We start from the raw sequence: 6487 nt of genomic DNA, 5'->3' as shown, positions 1-6487 counted from the left end.
ATACCGCAAGACGTTTCTGTATATTGGGCACAGCGCTCTGCACGGTGTTAGCAGAGACTTCCCCGGGACAGTGAAACCCTATGTCAGAGACACTGAGAAGAAGCCCCAATGTTCCCTCCAGGCACTTTCAGTGTGGGTGCCTTCTCCACGTGGTTCCTGGTTTCACTGCAGCTCTGAAGAGAATGTTAGCAAAGAGGTAACCGGGACAGTGAAAACAGTACTCAAAGACAGGGAGAGCAAGCTCTCTCTTGGCACTTTGGATGTGGGACATACAGCGAGATGTTTGCTGCTTTTGCGTTTGGCTGTTGGGAGATTTACAGCACAAAGATATCTAGTTGATTTGAAGCAGTTCCGAGAAAGTCTAAACATAATCCCCACTTCTCCCTCCTGGCACTTTCCATGTGGGAGATATAGCAGGATGTATATTGGTTTTGAGGACAACCCAATGGACAGTGTAGGGAGAAAAGGTCCTGGCTCCTTGAATGCCGTTTCTGGAGACACTGCGATCAATGTGGGAGATATGTCAAGATGTGTGTTTGTTTTGAGGACGGCTCTCTGGAGAGTCTTAGCAAAGAGGTCACACAGATAATCAGAGCAATTCTCAGAGACACTGAGAACAAGCTCCACAATTCCCTCCTGGCACTTTCCCTGTAGGAGATACCGCAAGACGTTTCTGTATATTGGGCACAGCGCTCTGCACGGTGTTAGCAGAGACTTTCCCGGCACAGTGAAACCCTATGTCAGAGACACTGAGAAGAAGCCCCAATGTTCCCTCCAGGCACTTTCAGTGTGGGTGCCTTCTCCACGTGGTTCCTGGTTTCACTGCAGCTCTGAAGAGAATGTTAGCAAAGAGGTAACCGGGACAGTGAAAACAGTACTCAAAGACAGGGAGAGCAAGCTCTCTCTTGGCACTTTGGATGTGGGACATACAGCGAGATGTTTGCTGCTTTTGCGTTTGGCTGTTGGGAGATTTACAGCACAAAGATATCTAGTTGATTTGAAGCAGTTCCGAGAAAGTCTAAACATAATCCCCACTTCTCCCTCCTGGCACTTTCCATGTGGGAGATATAGCAGGATGTATATTGGTTTTGAGGACAACTCAATGGACAGTGTAGGGAGAAAAGGTCCTGGCTCCTTGAATGCCGTTTCTGGAGACACTGCGATCAATGTGGGAGATATGTCAAGATGTGTGTTTGTTTTGAGGACGGCTCTCTGGAGAGTCTTAGCAAAGAGGTCACACAGATAATCAGAGCAATTCTCAGAGACACTGAGAACAAGCTCCGCAATTCCCTCCAGGCACTTTCCCTGTAGGAGATACCGCAAGACGTTTCTGTATATTGGGCACAGCGCTCTGCAGGGTGTTAGCAGAGACTTTCCCGGGACAGTGAAACCCTATGTCAGAGACACTGAGAAGAAGCCCCAATGTTCCCTCCAGGCACTTTCAGTGTGGGTGCTTTCTCCACGTGGTTCCTGGTTTCACTGCAGCTCTGAAGAGAATGTTAGCAAAGAGGTAACCGGGACAGTGAAAACAGTACTCAAAGACAGGGAGAGCAAGCTCTCTCTTGGCACTTTGGATGTGGGACATACAGCGAGATGTTTGCTGCTTTTGCGTTTGGCTGTTGGGAGATTTACAGCACAAAGATATCTAGTTGATTTGAAGCAGTTCCGAGAAAGTCTAAACATAATCCCCACTTCTCCCTCCTGGCACTTTCCATGTGGGAGATATAGCAGGATGTATATTGGTTTTGAGGACAACTCAATGGACAGTGTAGGGAGAAAAGGTCCTGGCTCCTTGAATGCCGTTTCTGGAGACACTGCGATCAATGTGGGAGATATGTCAAGATGTGTGTTTGTTTTGAGGACGGCTCTCTGGAGAGTCTTAGCAAAGAGGTCACACAGATAATCAGAGCAATTCTCAGAGACACTGAGAACAAGCTCCGCAATTCCCTCCTGGCACTTTCCCTGTAGGAGATACCGCAAGACGTTTCTGTATATTGGGCACAGCGCTCTGCACGGTGTTAGCAGAGACTTTCCCAGGACAGTGAAACCCTATGTCAGAGACACTGAGAAGAAGCCCCAATGTTCCCTCCAGGCACTTTCAGTGTGGGTGCCTTCTCCACGTGGTTCCTGGTTTCACTGCAGCTCTGAAGAGAATGTTAGCAAAGAGGTAACCGGGACAGTGAAAACAGTACTCAAAGACAGGGAGAGCAAGCTCTCTCTTGGCACTTTGGATGTGGGACATACAGCGAGATGTTTGCTGCTTTTGCGTTTGGCTGTTGGGAGATTTACAGCACAAAGATATCTAGTTGATTTGAAGCAGTTCCGAGAAAGTCTAAACATAATCCCCACTTCTCCCTCCTGGCACTTTCCATGTGGGAGATATAGCAGGATGTATATTGGTTTTGAGGACAACTCAATGGACAGTGTAGGGAGAAAAGGTCCTGGCTCCTTGAATGCCGTTTCTGGAGACACTGCGATCAATGTGGGAGATATGTCAAGATGTGTGTTTGTTTTGAGGACGGCTCTCTGGAGAGTCTTAGCAAAGAGGTCACACAGATAATCAGAGCAATTCTCAGAGACACTGAGAACAAGCTCCGCAATTCCCTCCAGGCACTTTCCCTGTAGGAGATACCGCAAGACGTTTCTGTATATTGGGCACAGCGCTCTGCAGGGTGTTAGCAGAGACTTTCCCGGGACAGTGAAACCCTATGTCAGAGACACTGAGAAGAAGCCCCAATGTTCCCTCCAGGCACTTTCAGTGTGGGTGCTTTCTCCACGTGGTTCCTGGTTTCACTGCAGCTCTGAAGAGAATGTTAGCAAAGAGGTAACCGGGACAGTGAAAACAGTACTCAAAGACAGGGAGAGCAAGCTCTCTCTTGGCACTTTGGATGTGGGACATACAGCGAGATGTTTGCTGCTTTTGCGTTTGGCTGTTGGGAGATTTACAGCACAAAGATATCTAGTTGATTTGAAGCAGTTCCGAGAAAGTCTAAACATAATCCCCACTTCTCCCTCCTGGCACTTTCCATGTGGGAGATATAGCAGGATGTATATTGGTTTTGAGGACAACTCAATGGACAGTGTAGGGAGAAAAGGTCCTGGCTCCTTGAATGCCGTTTCTGGAGACACTGCGATCAATGTGGGAGATATGTCAAGATGTGTGTTTGTTTTGAGGACGGCTCTCTGGAGAGTCTTAGCAAAGAGGTCACACAGATAATCAGAGCAATTCTCAGAGACACTGAGAACAAGCTCCGCAATTCCCTCCTGGCACTTTCCCTGTAGGAGATACCGCAAGACGTTTCTGTATATTGGGCACAGCGCTCTGCACGGTGTTAGCAGAGACTTTCCCAGGACAGTGAAACCCTATGTCAGAGACACTGAGAAGAAGCCCCAATGTTCCCTCCAGGCACTTTCAGTGTGGGTGCCTTCTCCACGTGGTTCCTGGTTTCACTGCAGCTCTGAAGAGAATGTTAGCAAAGAGGTAACCGGGACAGTGAAAACAGTACTCAAAGACAGGGAGAGCAAGCTCTCTCTTGGCACTTTGGATGTGGGACATACAGCGAGATGTTTGCTGCTTTTGCGTTTGGCTGTTGGGAGATTTACAGCACAAAGATATCTAGTTGATTTGAAGCAGTTCCGAGAAAGTCTAAACATAATCCCCACTTCTCCCTCCTGGCACTTTCCATGTGGGAGATATAGCAGGATGTATATTGGTTTTGAGGACAACTCAATGGACAGTGTAGGGAGAAAAGGTCCTGGCTCCTTGAATGCCGTTTCTGGAGACACTGCGATCAATGTGGGAGATATGTCAAGATGTGTGTTTGTTTTGAGGACGGCTCTCTGGAGAGTCTTAGCAAAGAGGTCACAGGGATAATCAGAGCAATTCTCAGAGACACTGAGAACAAGCTCCGCAATTCCCTCCAGGCACTTTCCCTGTAGGAGATACCGCAAGACGTTTCTGTATATTGGGCACAGCGCTCTGCAGGGTGTTAGCAGAGACTTTCCCGGGACAGTGAAACCCTATGTCAGAGACACTGAGAAGAAGCCCCAATGTTCCCTCCAGGCACTTTCAGTGTGGGTGCTTTCTCCACGTGGTTCCTGGTTTCACTGCAGCTCTGAAGAGAATGTTAGCAAAGAGGTAACCGGGACAGTGAAAACAGTACTCAAAGACAGGGAGAGCAAGCTCTCTCTTGGCACTTTGGATGTGGGACATACAGCGAGATGTTTGCTGCTTTTGCGTTTGGCTGTTGGGAGATTTACAGCACAAAGATATCTAGTTGATTTGAAGCAGTTCCGAGAAAGTCTAAACATAATCCCCACTTCTCCCTCCTGGCACTTTCCATGTGGGAGATATAGCAGGATGTATATTGGTTTTGAGGACAACTCAATGGACAGTGTAGGGAGAAAAGGTCCTGGCTCCTTGAATGCCGTTTCTGGAGACACTGCGATCAATGTGGGAGATATGTCAAGATGTGTGTTTGTTTTGAGGACGGCTCTCTGGAGAGTCTTAGCAAAGAGGTCACACAGATAATCAGAGCAATTCTCAGAGACACTGAGAACAAGCTCCGCAATTCCCTCCTGGCACTTTCCCTGTAGGAGATACCGCAAGACGTTTCTGTATATTGGGCACAGCGCTCTGCACGGTGTTAGCAGAGACTTTCCCAGGACAGTGAAACCCTATGTCAGAGACACTGAGAAGAAGCCCCAATGTTCCCTCCAGGCACTTTCAGTGTGGGTGCCTTCTCCACGTGGTTCCTGGTTTCACTGCAGCTCTGAAGAGAATGTTAGCAAAGAGGTAACCGGGACAGTGAAAACAGTACTCAAAGACAGGGAGAGCAAGCTCTCTCTTGGCACTTTGGATGTGGGACATACAGCGAGATGTTTGCTGCTTTTGCGTTTGGCTGTTGGGAGATTTACAGCACAAAGATATCTAGTTGATTTGAAGCAGTTCCGAGAAAGTCTAAACATAATCCCCACTTCTCCCTCCTGGCACTTTCCATGTGGGAGATATAGCAGGATGTATATTGGTTTTGAGGACAACTCAATGGACAGTGTAGGGAGAAAAGGTCCTGGCTCCTTGAATGCCGTTTCTGGAGACACTGCGATCAATGTGGGAGATATGTCAAGATGTGTGTTTGTTTTGAGGACGGCTCTCTGGAGAGTCTTAGCAAAGAGGTCACAGGGATAATCAGAGCAATTCTCAGAGACACTGAGAACAAGCTCCGCAATTCCCTCCAAGCACTTTCGCTGTAGGAGATACCGCAAGACGTTTCTGTATATTGGGCACAGCGCTCTGCACGGTGTTAGCAGAGACTTTCCCGGGACAGTGAAACCCTATGTCAGAGACACTGAGAAGAAGCCCCAATGTTCCCTCCAGGCACTTTCAGTGTGGGTGCTTTCTCCACGTGGTTCCTGGTTTCACTGCGGCTCTGAAGAGAATGTTAGCAAAGAGGTAACCGGGACAGTGAAAACAGTACTCAAAGACAGGGAGAGCAAGCTCTCTCTTGGCACTTTGGATGTGGGACATACAGCGAGATGTTTGCTGCTTTTGCGTTTGGCTGTTGGGAGATTTACAGCACAAAGATATCTAGTTGATTTGAAGCAGTTCCGAGAAAGTCTAAACATAATCCCCACTTCTCCCTCCTGGCACTTTCCATGTGGGAGATATAGCAGGATGTATATTGGTTTTGAGGACAACCCAATGGACAGTGTAGGGAGAAAAGTTCATGGCTCCTTGAATGCCGTTTCTGGAGACACTGCGATCAATGTGGGAGATATGTCAAGATGTGTGTTTGTTTTGAGGACGGCTCTCTGGAGAGTCTTAGCAAAGAGGTCACACAGATAATCAGAGCAATTCTCAGAGACACTGAGAACAAGCTCCGCAATTCCCTCCCGGCACTTTCCCTGTAGGAGATACCGCAAGACGTTTCTGTATATTGGGCACAGCGCTCTGCACGGTGTTAGCAGAGACTTTCCCGGGACAGTGAAACCCTATGTCAGAGACACTGAGAAGAAGCCCCAATGTTCCCTCCAGGCACTTTCAGTGTGGGTGCTTTCTCCACGTGGTTCCTGGTTTCACTGCGGCTCTGAAGAGAATGTTAGCAAAGAGGTAACCGGGACAGTGAAAACAGTACTCAAAGACAGGGAGAGCAAGCTCTCTCTTGGCACTTTGGATGTGGGACATACAGCGAGATGTTTGCTGCTTTTGCGTTTGGCTGTTGGGAGATTTACAGCACAAAGATATCTAGTTGATTTGAAGCAGTTCCGAGAAAGTCTAAACATAATCCCCACTTCTCCCTCCTGGCACTTTCCATGTGGGAGATATAGCAGGATGTATATTGGTTTTGAGGACAACTCAATGGACAGTGTAGGGAGAAAAGGTCCTGGCTCCTTGAATGCCGTTTCTGGAGACACTGCGATCAATGTGGGAGATATGTCAAGATGTGTGTTTGTTTTGAGGACGGCTCTCTGGAGAGTCTTAGCAAAG

The sequence above is a fragment of the Larus michahellis genome, unplaced genomic scaffold, assembly GCF_964199755.1.
Source record: "Larus michahellis unplaced genomic scaffold, bLarMic1.1 SCAFFOLD_92, whole genome shotgun sequence".
Taxonomy (NCBI): domain Eukaryota; kingdom Metazoa; phylum Chordata; class Aves; order Charadriiformes; family Laridae; genus Larus; species Larus michahellis.
This window is presented reverse-complemented; position numbering follows the sequence as displayed.